The following is a 15,570-nucleotide window of genomic DNA, read 5'->3' as shown; positions in this document are numbered from 1 at the left end:
TGCTCCTCTCAAAGGAGGGTATGACATGAAAGGCTGAAACATCTGGATGGATGTGGGTGCTATGGGTGCCCCCACTGCTTGCCAGTCCTTTTGAAATATGGGTAAGGTACCATCTCAGCACGTCCATTGCTCACTCTTCTGTGCTGGCCCTAATGCTCATGATGTTCTGGGCCAAGCCCCTTCATTTTTCTCTGCCTCAGTTTCCTCATAAGTAAAAGGGGCTGTGGAGGTCAGCTATGAACTGGACCCGTCCTACGGGTGCCGGGAGTACTCACATGCTGATGTCTATGTACAGATTTTCTTATTACTTCACCCTCCAGACTGATACAACAGCTCTAATGAGCGACACATGGTGTTTTCATTCCACCTAATTAAAGGCATTTAAATATGCCTTGCTAAAGTAACACCTGCCTCCTCCATTTTTCTGGTTGTGTTGTGAGTTGGGTGAGGGGGAGATGCTACCCTGTCCTCTTCTGTGGGAAAATGCATGGGGCTGATGTCCTTCCACATGACAGCTCAGAGATCGTGTCTTAGAACAAAAGAAATAGAAGAGGAAAAAAAAAAACTTTGATTTTGGGAGTGGGTGTCTGGGAAAGCTGAGATGTATGTTTGCATGATCCATGGGAGGACCACTGTGATGTTCTGCAGCAGCCAAGCACTCTCTCCCATCTGAAAAACCCAAGAGATGCACCTGGGAGGTGCTGTTGGAGGGCTTACTGCACCTAATAGGGTACAGTTGGTGGAGAAATGTCTGTAAATGGTGAACAAACTTTCCCTCTAGACCCACATTCCAGGAAAAACAATGAAATACATACCAGAGCCCACAGGGTGCAATCCCATCCTCACTGAAGTGACAGCGGGAGGCTTCATGGTCCGCTTAAGTTCCTCTTTTGCAGTTGTCTTTAAAGGGAGGTCCTCTGAAAGGACTGCAGTTTTTGTCCCATATCATTAATTAATGTATGTCAGGGGGATTGATACGTGTCCATCCGGGGTGGCCAACTGCTCTGCAACTGTCAGCAGCATCCTCGCTGAACACCGTGGTGATACGACAGCTCCATCCCTCCCTCCTCTCTGCCGTTATGAAGTGCCCCTTGATTTTACAGCTCTGCAAATACACTTTGAGAGGGTAGATGTTTGCTTATTAACTTAAAGCAAATTACATTTCTAAGAACTGGTGGAAGAACGTAATTTAATTGGCGTACACGATCATCCTGATTGATTGCGGATGATTACACTGCCACCCCTTTGCTCTGCCTAAGTGGAGTGCAGATGCGAGTGCACACCACTGGGCATGGGAAAGAAGGGATCAGCTCAGGGTGCTTCAATTTTTCTATCATGATTTGATGTTGAGCCCTTGATGAACCAAAGTCTGAGTTTGTAACGAGTCAAAAGAATTAGCACTCTCCTTTCAAAGAACCCAAAACCTGACGACCAGGCCGATGTCTGTGCTCTGGGTTACAGCGTCATGCCTTGTGTTTGACAAGCTCTGACCTGGTGTCCATCAGAGTTACATATTAATTTCCTTAACCCTTCCAAGAAGGAATTCAGCATTGACTTGCAATCTCAAATATTTTCACGCGACTGACTAATGACTTAATCACAGCTCGTGGCACTGAGCCACAGTGATTACCCACGCAGGCATGAATTGCAGCATGTCATGGCACCAGCACCTGCCCAGCACCCTGTCATCATGCTCAGTCCCAGTAGCATCAGTCTCTGATGAAGTTTGCTTGGGTATAAGTTTGAAACCCTTTGAATCTTATGGGCTGCATGAGAAAGGTGATGCGAGCTTCTGTTTTGGAGTCTGGGGAGGCAGCTCGTTCAGACAGGCATGAAGACACCCCTTGGGGACATGGTTTCTCTTCCTGGAAGGAGGGGCTTCTCTGAGGTTTTGGGGAGGACTTGGTCAAGTATTGGCAGGTTGAACTTGGCAGCCCAGGTCTAGAAGATGATCTAGGCATGGCCATGAGATGCCCTGAAGAGGAGTTTTGGATGAGCCGTGTGCTTTTGGGGTCACAGACAGCTTAGCAGCATGGCCCTGAGCCCAGCCAAGCCACTCTAGATCAGGATTGTTTTATTTAATAATATAGACAGGAGCAGCGAGATGTGAACGAACTGTTGCTGTTGGGGCCATATCCACAGAAACCTGGCCAAGAGCCTTCACTATTTCTTCATTGCTGCAGTGAGATCACAGGACCATACGTGTTCTGATGGGAACATTAGAGAGGACCATGTGTCATTTTGTTTTGCATCTGACTCAGAGAGCCTGTTCGACATGAATACTGGAACAGTATGTGACTGTCAGAAAACAGAAAATAGTCATTTAAATATCAAAGATGATTTCAGAGTTCCACTTTGCTGAGTTGCATCTCCAAGTTTCAGTTTTGGGAGGGAAAAAATGCTGTGAAATGAGGTGCATCAGGGAAGGTGATGTTCTGCCTACCTACTCTCCTTTCTCCAACCAATCATCTGTGGTGTTGGGTCACCTCAGGCCAGCTTGACTCCCCCAAAAGATTGAGTCTTTTATGTTTCAGCTCCCTGCTGTCTCTCCATGGAGTGGTACAAGCTTATGATACAAGGGGACACGGCAGGATCAGAGGGAAAACCAGCCCCCAGGCTTCCTGCCAGCAAGGAACTCAGTTCTGAAGCCCAGTTTTTAGCACCAGCTCCTCCAGACCTCTGGGCATGTCATAGAAGACTGTAAGCCTTGAGTGGTGATTGCTCTTTTTCCATAGCAAGGGACATGTGTTACATATAAGGAAATACCAAAAGCAGTCACCAAACTCAGCTGTTTTATTTTTCTTTTTTTTTCTTTTCTTTTTTTTTTTTTTTAAAGTAGGGAAATGAAAGCTTTCTGAAAACTGTTTCTACTACAAGAGGAATGCTTTGTAATGCTGATTTGTCTCTTAAGCTTCCTCTAAAAGTCGTTGAGAAAGAAATGAACCCTGAGGCAGGATAGAGAGGGAAAAGGGAACTGGGAGCAGGGCTGAACCAAGGGGTTGTGCGAAGAATAAAGGCTTGCATGGATATAAGAAGGGATGGGGCCAATTCATGAAACAGAAGTCCATCATGAAGGTGTTAATTTAGAGTTAAATAAAAGATGGTCAGCAATGGGACACAGGCTCTGGTCCTGCTGTGGGTGTTGTGGATGATCTGCCAGGACAGGGCCAGGCTCAGCATTGGCATTGCTGGCACCCAGGACTTGTCCCAGAGGCAGCAGGGACAAGGCTGCAGCAGGGATACTGAGATACTGGAAATCTCTCATCGTCATTTCATCTTCTGCAGGAAAGTGGCATGGCCAGACAAAACCAGGAAGGAGCCACCCAGGAGTCAAAGTGATAAACCCATCAGATACTACAGAAGAGCTCAGTGTGTGACAGCAGACTGGAGCAGCTCTTGGGAGTTGAATTCAACATGGCAAGAGGGACTGTTTGTTGTGACAGGATATGAATGTTAGGGGCAAAGCTCTGTAATGTGAATGCCAAGCTCATCCTCTTCCCAAGCTCAAGCTCTTCCCAGGCTTTCTTCAACATAGCCTATGTCTGCTTCTACCATCTGTACCTAATTCCCATACGGCTTAGTAAAGTAAGCATGGGATGGCAGCACGAGGTCTTCTGTAATCTAGCCCCAGTGTGCCCCAGGCATAATATTCACCTCTCCACACCTCAGTTTCCCCTTGTAAATTGGATAATAATGAGATCTATTACCACTGTCATGTTACATCACATGTGTGGCAAGTGATTCATTACACGTAAAACTCCGAGCACGTCAGGCAGCACACAGGGGTCAGGCAGCAGCGGGCTCATCCCAGCGTGATGCCTGTCTGTGCCTATGGTGGCTTTCCACCAATTCCTCGCCTTCTTCCCCATCCCGTTTCCCTCAGCTTTTGCCTGCCATCCCAGGAAAGGAAGTGCCTGGTCCCTGGGATGAGATATGACTTCCACCCAGCTGGGACTCAGCAGGCTTTCGGTGTCAGAGCCAATACTAGGAGCTGCTCCGCCCATTCCTCTGCACCTCCGTCACCCGCCACCCATCTGCCACGTGCCTGCACATGTGCTCCTTACTCCCTGGTGGCTGAGTCCCATGGGAAACAACACCTCCAGCAGCTTTGGGGAGATGTGGAGTATGCTCCTGCTCAAGGATGACGGTATGACTTGCCCCATAGTGAAGGGTTGGGGGATGCCGGTATCAGCAGCTCAGCAAAGAGGAGATTAAAGGACACCTCTGTCAGGGGGCTGTAAATACATGGGTTGGAAATACAGCAGAGATAATGGGCTGTCGAGTGCAGAGAATAAAGTTACAGCAAATCCAAAGGCCAACCAATAAGCGCTCCCTGGAGAGCTCAGTTTTAACACCGGGCTTTGTTTGAAGCAGTCACCAAAAGCGGGGGTGGGTGGATTTATTATCGGGACTATTTCTCAGGTGTCAATGCTTCTTCAAAAGAAATACTGCCTTTGAGGCAAAAGCTATTTTTGGGATGTGTAGGGTTACGCCAGAGGTCAGGAGGGATGGTCACCCTGACCCTTTTGTTTTTATAATCTGGGAGCTGTGAGTTACATCTCTTAATCTCTCCTTAAAAATCCCAGGGCCAATGAAACTCAGGTTAATGACTAGCAGAGTTTACACAGCCTGGCATCACTGATATTCCTAACCCTGGATAATTCAGCAGCTCGTGGTATGATGGCTATGGAAGCATCTCCATTGGCTTTGTGAGTTGTGCTGGAGAAGGACCACGTTGTTTTCTGAGTGATGTGGTGGTAAAAGCTCCCATTTTCCTTAAAAATCTGTTTCTCACTACGTACATGAAAAAAAAGTTTGAAGACCACGTCCAGGCTGTGTTTTCTCTTGAGCTATGAAAAACATAGAACAAAATCAATTAATGTAGTCTTTCTATACATGGCTAGAAGAGTCTTTGAATTGAAATAGTATTTCAAGGTATATGTTTCATTCAACATGTGTATGTGTTCATTCAACGGGTATATGTTTCATTCATTTGTTTCAACAATATGTTTTGTCCAGACAAATACTCTTGGAGAACCACTACAATAGTCATCACTGGCAGTACAGCTGGAGCAGCCCGTGATACAGAGCAGTCTTCCTGCCTTGCTTGAAGTAGATTTGTATATATTTATTTAAGCCCCCATACACACATAGCAAGACATATCTGGGAGGATTGAGGCAACATCAGCTCTGTATATATATATGTCTGTGTGTATACACACATATACATATACATGTGTATATATACATGTATACGTTTTTATACACATACATATGTACATACACACATGCATATACATAACACATATGCATATACATACATGTGTATGTACATACATATATGCATATGTATACATATATGGATATATATACACACCTGTGTGCACACATAGAATCATAGAATATTAAAGGGTTGGAATGGACCTTAAAGATCATCTAGTCCCAATCCCCCCTCTGCCATGGGCAGGGACACATCCCACTGGACCAGTTTGCTCAAGGCCTTATCCAACCTGGCTTTGAACACTTTCAGGGATGGAGCAACCATCCCTGGGCAACCTGTTCCAGCGTCTCACCACACTCAGAGTAAAAAATTTCTTCCTAATATCTAACCTAAATTTCCCCTCTTTCTATTTGTGCCCATTACTCCTTGTCCTATCATTACAGTTCCTAATGAAGAATCCTCTGGCTTCCCAGTAGGTCCCCTTCAGACACTGAAAGGTTTCTATGAGGTCTCCATGCAACCTTCCCTTCTCCAGGCTGAACAGCCTCAACTTTCTTCGTAAGGAAGGTGCTTCAGTGCTCTTATCAACTTTGTGGCCCTTCTCTGGACTTGCTCCAACAGTTCCATGTCCTTCCTATGTTTGGGACCCCAGAACTGGATGCAACACTCCAGGGTGTCTCACAAGAGAAGAGTAGAGGGGGAGAATCACCTCCTTCTACCTGCTGACCACACTCCTTTGGATGCAGCCCAGGATTCAGTTGCTTTCTGGGCAGCAAAGTACAGAAAAGCACAGATACCTACACAAGGGGGTGTGCGGCTCTGTGGGGACAAATGAGGGCCCGTGGCTCTGTGGGGACACAAAGGGGTGTGTGGATCTGTGGGGACACACAGGAGAGTGGTTCTCTGGGGACACACACACAAGGGTGTGTGGATCTGTGGGGACACACACACAAATGTGTGGCTCTGTGGGGACACACGTGGATGTGTGGATCTGTGGGGACACACACACAGTGATGTGTGGATCTGTGGGGACACACACACAGGGGTGTGTGGATCTGTGAGGACACACGGGGGTGCAGATCTGTGGGGACACACACAAATGTGTAAATCTGTGAGGGGACACACAGGAGACTGGATCTGTGGGGACACACACACACGGGTGTGTGGGGGTGTGAGGACGCACACACAGGGATGTGTATCTGTGGGCACACGCAGGGCTCTGCTCACGGCGGGGGCACTACAAGTCCCGTCATGGCGCGGGCCGGGGGCGGTTCTCGGGCGGGTGCCGCCCCGCCGGCGGGCGGGCGGGCGGTGAGGCGAGGCCGGCGGGGCGGGAGGCGGCGGTGGCAGCGGCAGTCGGCGTGAGGGCGGCGGAGCCGGCGTACATCGGGTGCTTCTCTCTCGCCGCTTCCCGGCAGATACCACCACCAGCACCGCCGCCGCTGCTGCAGTTTCCCGGCCCGTGGCTCGCACCGCCGGAGCCCTCCGTGGCGGGGACTGAGCGCTGCGAGGCTCCTCCGCCTGTCGCCCAGTCGGAACTATCGCCCTCCGTGCGGCCGCGAGGAGGCTGAGGCTGCGCCTTCCCCTTCCCCCCCGATCCCGGCCTGCCGGCGTGGGGTGCCTCTGCTGCCCGCTGCCTTCCTCCCTGGGGTGAGTATCGCGCCTGTCGCGACAGAGGCCCCATCCGCGCGGCGCTGTCGTGAGAAGGTGGGGGGCCTGCCCGGGGCCTGCCCCCCTCTTCCTTCCCCAGGCTCCTTCCTCCCCTCCCCGCCGCCCTGCGCGCTTTGTGCTGCGTCTCGCAGGGCTCCCCTCGTTGAGGCTGTTTCTAAAATAATTCTCTGTTTTTATTTTTTTTTCCCCGAGCTTTGGGAAGTTTTTTTGTCTTTTTTTTTTTTCTTCGTCTTTTTTTTTTTTTTCCCCTCAATCTTATTTCCTTCCCACCCGGACTTGGCCCCGCTCTGGGGCTGGATATGCTGGAGCAGCTCTTTGTCATGGAGCGGCTGCCGGAGCCGTCTGCCCTCGGAAAAAGCATCACTTAAAAAAAAAAAAAAAAGGAAAAAAAAAAAGTCGCTCGGTACTCGGACACTGGGGTTCTGTTGAATTCAGGGTGTGTGGGTTTTTTTGGCGGCGGTGGTGTTATATATATTTTTTCGGCTAGGAACAAGTCCCCCCGTCCTCCCTCCCCGAAGTCCATCGATCACAGCCCCCCGTGCCGGAGCGCGGAATGGGAGCAGCACGCAGGCGGGTGACAACAAAACAAAGGGGGATTTTGTTTGGCAAGATCTTGGTGGGAAAGCTTGCTCCTTTTTTTTTTTTTCTTTTTTTTTTTTTTTTTTTTAATATCCCTAGCTCTTCCAGATATGATGATGATGTTTCACTCTGGAAGAATCCAGATAGTCGGTAGGTAAGTTGTGTGCTTTTCATTTTAAGCTTCTTGGGGGAATCACAGGGTTTCTCTCCCGTCTCCCCAGCCTCGGCTCTTTTGTGAGCAGCCTGCCATCCAGCGCAACTTGTGTCCGGTTTTTCTTTTCACTCTTGTTTTCCCCTAGTTAAATAATGCGTTTTCAGGAAGATCTAATAGGAGGGGGACATTTCCGCCTGTAACAGCCACGGAGAAGATTTTCTGAAGGCAGGGGAGAGGAGGAGCAGTTGTGTTTTCAGCTGAATAATTTTTTCCTCTTAAAGGGTATATTATAAAGCACTTAAACGTTTTTATACCGGAAGCATTTTTCTCCCCCCCCCTTTGTTTTTGTTTTAGCTACCTCCTCAAAAATTGCAGCTACTTCACCTCTGCAAAAATGCAGCTTCTGTAATACATGGAAGCAAAATGCAGTGTAGCTGTAACACTCGTGTTTCTGGCCTTAAAGGCCACCCTTTTTTTTTTTTTTCCTAAATTTTTTTTTTTTTTTTTAATATGCTGAGACTCCTCTGCCTTGACAAAACACTGCTTGGCAAGGAAAATCACAAAGCCTTTCAGCGAGCCAGTGCTGGCGTTTCTGCATCCGAAGGGCGATGGGTTTATTTTTTCCATTTTGAACGCGTGTGGGGGGCGGGGGGAGACCCGGGGGAAAAAAAAAAAAAAAAAAAAAAGGCCGTTTCCGGTTTCTGTTCGGCGGCTTTTCGTATTTTTTTTGTTTCCCACAAAGAAACAGCCAGATGACCTGTTGATGATACATCATCGGTTGCTTTTTGTTCCGAAAGGCGCCTGTAGGTTGGTGAATGTGAACAGGCTGCCCGGATTTTCGTTTCTGTGTGTGTGTCGTTGTGTGTGGTTCGTGTGGCTTTGTAATGTTTTAGGCCGACAATTTTGGAGTGAGTAATGTGGAGCCAAAGTTCAGACGTCTGTCCGAGGTATTCCCCCTTCTCCTATCCCCCACGGTCCTTGCTCCCAAGAAAAAGGCTGTTTTTTGGAAAATTGAGCACTAGTAGTTGGAAAATCAGACCCTTTTAGTGCCGTGTAAGATAAGTGTCTCTTTGAAGTCGTGTGAATGGCCTGGCAGGAAGCTTTGGGAATGCAATAGGCAGCTACTGGGTACCTTAAGCTTCAACATCTCCTGTTTCAAATGAATTAAACATGTAGGAGCACCTACTGTTGTCCTGAGTAAAGTCCTGCGAAGTGTGTGCGCCTCAGGAATGTTTCCGTTCTTACCGAACACTGAACCGTATTTCTCAACCCAGCAGGTCACCGCGCTAGTGCTCATCTTGGAAATTAAAGTTTTGAGTAACTACTAGTATTTCAGTTAGAGCAGAACTTAATATACTAATATCTGCTACGGCAGTTTTGTATTTTGGTAGCAACGCTGGTTTCCATTAAGAAACTAAGCATGGAAAACAGGATCCTTTCACTTCAGGATTTATAGCTAACGTCTGTGTTTGTAGATGTGAAATAGAGGATCATCTGCTTGGAGCCAGTGGTATTTAAAACTCTTATTCATTTGGAAGGAACTAATTACAAGTATATTTTGATATAAAATGCCTTTTCAGACAGGAACTCTGGAACATGGGAAAGCAGAAAACCCAAAGCTGTTTGTAGATGCTAATCCATGCCCTGAGCTAAAAAAAGAAGAATGAGGGTGTTTCATGAGAAATCAGTCACCTTTTAAGTGCATACTTGTGAGTGAAATTACACAGCTGATTAGCAATTCCTGCTGGATGCCAGTAATTGGAGATACTTGTTGCTCCCTTGCTGGTCGCTGTGCGCCCTTGCTGGTTAGATTGTAAAAGTTTTGACTGAACATCAAGAAGAAAAAGTCCAGCTCTTTTGCTTCCAAGGCATTCATTCCTTAATCTCCAGATTCACAAGCGTGCTGACAATCTGTCAAAGGAAGTGACAGCAAAGAGATGCTATAGGAAGTAGGTCGAGCGTCGCTGAACACTGCTGAGAGAGTTTCAGTGGAAAAAAGTAAGCATGTTGCCATCTGATCTAGTTTCTGTGTCTTTTCAATCTACTGGTTAGCAAGATGCCCCACTAAATGTCATACTCCTCCTGTAGTTCCCCAGTTCTACTGAAAGCAACATTGCATCCCTAATCAGGCCCAGTTAGTCTACCTGGATGAAAAGATTCGTGGGGAAGAAGGTAAACCAGCAGTTTAATTGTGAGAAATCGTGTCAGTGGGGTAAAGCTGAAGTGGCTCTGTGTCTCCTAGGAGGCTGTGATCAGCTCATGGGGTGGATTTTCCTCTCCAGTGAGTGGTTGGGGGTGGGCTGTGACAACAGGGTAGCATCATGGCACATTCTTAGTGGCCTTGATGTTTTGCAGTGGATGTAGCAATTAATAGTTACAAGTGATTGTGTTTCTTGCTTAAGATGTTTGAATTGATGTGTTGAAAAGCCTGCCTTTCAAGTTAAAAAGGATGGCAGGTCTTTGCCGTGCTAGAAGTCCTCCTTAAATTAAAAAAAAAAAAAGCAAACTCTACCCTTGTACAGCAGTAAAAACTCTTGACAATAACTTGATTTGCAGAAAAATTACAGCCTTGCACTGAGAGTATGTTCTTTTACAAGTATCCTGTATTTATATTGATTTGAAAAGAAGCTCTTACTTCAAGTAGGAAGAGGTTCTTCAGTGCTTTGCACGAGTGAGTGTACAGCTTATGGGCTACCTGGGTAAGCCCTGTGCCATGGACTGTTTTGCTGACCAGTGTGACATGATTTGGAGCAGCAAATGTTCCTAACTGCTCAAAATGACCTTTCTGGAATAACCCTGTAGTAACGAATGGATGTGAAATAGTTGGCTGGAAACTACAGGCTTTACAGGAAAAGTCTTTTGTCCCCTGCTAGCACCCTGTGCTGAAGGTAGGTAATCATCAATACCAGTCCTGCTACAGCAGCATCCTCCTGGCTGGCATGTGAGGTGGGAATGCTGTGAGGTGGCACTGTGGGACGTGGGCTCAAGCGTGAACTAGTCAGCAGCTTGTTTGATTCAGACTGAACGCAGTGCCTGGGTGGAAGTGTTTAGTTAAGGATTGACGGTATTCCCTGGAGCCTGCCATGCAGGAGCATGGTTCAGTTCATGAACAGGTAATAAAAGTTAATCTGCTGACCTTGTTTTTAATCCATGCTGCTGAATTTAATCATAGTGACTTGACTGCCACTCGTGGTACTTATGTAAATGCTGAATTTTTGGGCTTGAATCTCGTACTCGAGAGCAGAGTGGACTAAACCTTGCTGCGGTTTCACAATTGGGAGTGTCCTATAATTTTACTCTTCTAATTACAGGTCTGTTGCAGGTTTTAGATTAGGAGCAGTCAAAACCTCTTACTCTGGTCCAGTAATTATATTTCTGTTGCGAAGAGGATCTGTTAAATTCACACTCACTTTCCTTGTTCACCAGTAATGTGTGTTGTAGAAGACTTGGGATTTGTGTCATGCTGGCTCAAAATGCTCTTGATTTCCCTGGATGTTGGCTATACAGCTATGTCAACGAGATATTTTCCTGTGCCAGCCCTGTTTGTAGCAGTTAATTGCATAAATATGTTTTTAGAAGGGAGAAAAGCCTTCCTTGTGAGAAGTTTTTTTTAATAGTACAGAGATATTTGTGCTGGAGAGGTGCTGGTCTGGCTACGTTAGGGTAGGTTTATAGGTGTGAACAGCAGGAAGGTATTGAAAGGCTGAAGAAGACTCAAACCAGAAGTGATCTCTAGAATACTTATTATTATTAGGATAGTTGATAATATGAATAGCTGCTAGGTAGTGGTGTTTTGTGGATTGGCTGAGGTTTAGAGTGAATGGGATATATTAAAAAATACTTTGTAGGTTTGAAGAAAGTCAAGTAGGATTATTTGGGGGATAGTTTCTTGGAGCTGGGACTTGAAAGGAAGATTGGAAAAAAATCAAGAAAAACCCAAAACAACCAAAACCCAGAAAAATAATAAAACAGAAAACCCTGCTTAGGCAAAATTGTCTTTAAGTAGACTGCCATCAATGTTTTTTTCCCTTCCATTGCCAATTGATTCATCTGCCTGGATGTACTTAGCTGTTTGTATTTCAAGTTTGCAATACTTCTGCAGCTACACAACCCTTTGGGCTTCTTTACAAATGCTTAAAAATATTCTTTTCTGACCTGGGATACCGATTTTCTTTAATTTATGGACAAGGTGGGAAACAGAGATTGAATTTGAGGGCACTGGTTTGTTTTCTGTTAAGAAGAGCGTTAAGATTTGGCACTGGTCAAGTTCAAGGCCTGCAAGAGTTTCTGAAGGCATAGTAAGAACAAACTTAAGGGATGTGATTTGTGCACCTCACACTGTCCTTTTTGTCTCCTCAGTGTTTCTGCTTAATTGTCTGAATGGAATAGTGAGCAACTGGAAAGTTGCAGCTGTTGGGTTAGTTTGTCCCTGCCAGCTTGTCCTCTAGGATGGTAACCCCTTGTTCTGTGTCAACAACACTAATGGCTTAATTGTTCTTTGGGTCAGGGCAGTCAAACTGGCATTTTTGGGTTAGATGTGGCTTGAGATATTTCTGTCCAGCTGGTCATCTTTGCCCAGGGATTTATCAGCGATGTCTGGGACAGCACACAAGGCACCCAGGTGGAACTGCTTCCCATAAGGAATGGGAACTAGTGTGCCTATGGAAGCTGCACGTATGGCCCCCTCAAACATTGAGTCCGCTGGGACAGTGTAAGTTAACATTAAACTAGCAGCAAAATTAGGGTTAGAGTTCCATGTGTTTGTAGTTCCTTTTCTTGTGTTAAGATCATACCTCTCCTATGGTTACAGAGCTGCCCCAAAGTGCCCCCTGTCCCTGCTCTCAGGTCATTCTGCCTTTCATAGTCTAACAGTATTAAAGAGTAAAGACTTGATTTTAAAACCGTACAAGCTTGAGTACTTCATCTGTGTTTTCTTTGTCCTAAGACAGATTATTTGTGTTAAATGATAAAAGTGGTCCCTGGAGAATTTCTGCTAAGAAATCTCAAGGCTCCTCTTCTCTTTAAGTGTTAATATGTGTACTGAGATTTTTGTCTCATGCTACCTTGATATTCTTTCCACTTATCTGAAGCAGCTGTAGTTCACTACAATATTTTTACAAGAATAAATATTACCTTAATCGTGGCTTAACACAAGTTTCAACTTGGAAAATCAGTAATGATTCTTTTGTCAGATCATATAGCTGAACAATTTGTTTGGTATGAGGTTAGGGGTAAAAATCCAAAATGCATCATACATGGAGGCTTACTACAAGTAATTTGCTTACTTTTAAAGAACTTGTTGCTCATTTTCCTCCTTTAATGCACCTCTTGGGATAAACTGCTAATTCTAAAAATATGTCAATTCTGCTGTTTCCCACTAATATTTTTTCTTTGTTTGGCTTAGTTTACTTTTTTCCTGAGCCACTTTAAATACTCTGAGGAATGTTCAACATGGAAGAAAATAAATGCATGTAGATATTTGAGTTGCTGTATTTTAAGGTTGGCAGAAGAGGACTTTGAACTTCTGTTCTGCAGTGAAAAAGAGTAAAGTGGCTTCAGCCTTACTAATGTTGGAGGTAGAGTATCTGCTGCATTTTGGATTTGAATCCGAGTCCTTTCTGCTGGGCAAGTGCTCTTTTCTGAAATTAGGAAAGAAAATGTAACATGCTACAGAATCTGCTGATAGAAATTGGGAGAGTTCCTCCTGTGTAGGAAACCACAGTTGTTAACTATTAATGTTTGAGAAGCCAGAGTTATGGACTGTGCAATCCATACTGCTATATCCATTTTCATGATCAAACTTGCATGGTAATTAGGTTTCAGATTTAGGAATGCTGCCTTTAGAACTCCACAGAAAAACTGTGATGCCCAGAAGTGGCATGAGCACATTGGCTGTCCAGTTGAATAGTTATAGGGGAGAAGATAATAGTCAAACTGTAAAATGAGTCATTGTGGTAAAACTTAACTTCAACACCTGCTAGTTGTGGGGATATTTGTTTTATGTACTTTCAATAAAGAGCTGGGAGAGATCCAGCTCAAATTGCCTGAAACTTCTGGGGACAATCAGTAAAAACTGCTTTTTAACAGGGAAAAGATTTAACATTTTTTCAGTTTTTCAGATAGGTAGTGCAGAGACCCAGGAGGCCCAGAAGTAGACAGTGTTTCGCTTGTTCTTTTTCTCATGTGATAATGTTGAGGCAAATTTGTGATGGTAGTGCTGACACTTCAGGTAAGGGCTGCTTCCTGCTCTGATCTGCTGTCCTTGTGCCTCTTAATATGTTTATATCTATATATGCATGTACACACCATATATATTTATGACTATGCACTTCATACCCTGAGATTAGCAGACAAAGCTTTAGACAAATTATATTGTAAAGCATATTAGTCTGAAGACAGTTGGTCACCCCTTTGTGCTTAGATGACTTTCACAGCCAAGTCATTGTCTCTTGATTCCTGCAGAAGGTGGATCCATCATACTGGATCTTTGGGTTTTTGGGGAGTTGTGGGGTTTTTTTTGTTTGGTTGGTTTTGGTTTTTGTTGTTGTTGTTTTTGTAATAAGGTAATTACTATGCTGCTGATAGCCCGAATCAGTTGTCTTAGTATTTATTTGGTCCTGTACATGGTGTCTGTGAAATATCATTCCAGTAGAGTTTTTCCCTTTTGGTGCAGCACAAGCCTGTTGGGTGAGGTTTCTGTAAACTACTCGAGATGGTTCCAGAAGGCTGGAGTGAACCATGGTGAGGTAACAGCTTGGTGGGGTTTTTTTCTTGTTTTTTCTAAAAGATGTGATGTATTACTGTGTCGAGGCCATCGGCCACCTGCCAAAATTGAGGAAGTCAACTCGATCATGCAGGCATATAAATGCACAAGTAGCTTTTATTTTTATACATTTCTTTTCTTGCATGTGTGTAATTTTACAGCCAGTGCTGTGGCTGGTGTATTAGCTTTGTCTGAGGGTTTCTGAGCAGCAGATGTGAACATAGAGTAGGTTCTCGTACCTCTCACTGCTGGCTGAGAAGGGTCAGGATGCTGTAGTAGAAAGTGTGGGCTTATAAGCCACTTGTGACTCAGATATAGCAACTGCTTTTGAATTTCTGTGCCAGTATAGACACTATTAAGTTTTTTTCCTCACTGAAATAAACATGCATATTTCACTGTTCTGAGATATGCATAGATAGCAAGAGAAACTTCTACCCGAGAGGGAGGGTGTTACAAGCATTTTTCCTGCCATCTTTCCCTTACTCTGCAACTTTGGGGAGGGGCTCATTCAAGTTGCAAGTATCTAGAGAGGAGCAGAGGTAGTAGGAGCCTCATCCATACAAGATGTTAACCCCTAAAGCAAAGAGACTTGTCACAGGAAGAAGTGAAGAGCTTATTTATTATGCCAATAATCACTTGTCTGGTGCCTTTCAGTCTCTTAGAATCCACAGCACCAAGTGTTGTAGGCATGCTGCTACTATTTTATAGCTGTTAATGAGGAGGAGTAACAGGCAGAATAATCTGGGTGTTTCTAATATTTCAAAACCTCAGTCATCAACAAATAGCAGCTTTAAAGATCCAGATAGTGCTTGGCTTACATGTAGAGTGAGATGACATGAGAAGTTTCTTACCTGGCTTTGGGCTGGTGTCAAGTGTAGCATTGCATGTTTCCTCCTCTTGCTGTCCAGTTTCCCAAGGCAGGGTTCAGGCTGAAACATAACAAAGCTGGAATTGTGCTCAACTCTCCTGTCAAACAAGGAAGGAACTCTGTGTATGGGAGGTGACAGGGAGAGGAACCTGTGTGCTGGGATGATGGATGATGTCTCCAAAGCCCCAGATGGCTGTTAGCCTTGTCTCTTTTTTTTTGTCCTTATTTTAATAAAGGTAGGCAACTCACAGGTGTGTTGATGCTTAATTTGTTAATGTTTGGGGGCTGCTACAGAAATGCAAATTAGTCTTCAG

General features: G+C 45.0%; 1 protein-coding gene across 2 annotated transcripts in view; it reads left to right on the top strand.

Annotated features, from left to right (window-relative positions):
• The first annotated feature begins 6,552 nt into the window (after positions 1–6,552).
• The window catches only part of PELI1 (pellino E3 ubiquitin protein ligase 1), a 43,577-nt gene continuing 34,559 nt past the window's right edge, over positions 6,553–15,570 (top strand). Inside the window, exon 1 of one of the 2 annotated variants that reach the window (XM_032683359.1) lies at positions 6,553–6,871. The gene's annotated coding sequence lies outside the window, so the exon portion shown is untranslated. Of the gene's footprint in view, positions 6,872–7,585; positions 7,626–15,570 lie in introns of those variants that run through there. The other variant, XM_032683362.1, reaches the window with a different exon arrangement.

This window comes from Chiroxiphia lanceolata, chromosome 3, assembly GCF_009829145.1.
Source record: "Chiroxiphia lanceolata isolate bChiLan1 chromosome 3, bChiLan1.pri, whole genome shotgun sequence".
In the NCBI taxonomy this organism is placed as follows: Eukaryota; Metazoa; Chordata; class Aves; order Passeriformes; family Pipridae; genus Chiroxiphia; species Chiroxiphia lanceolata.
This window is presented reverse-complemented; position numbering and strand designations above follow the sequence as displayed.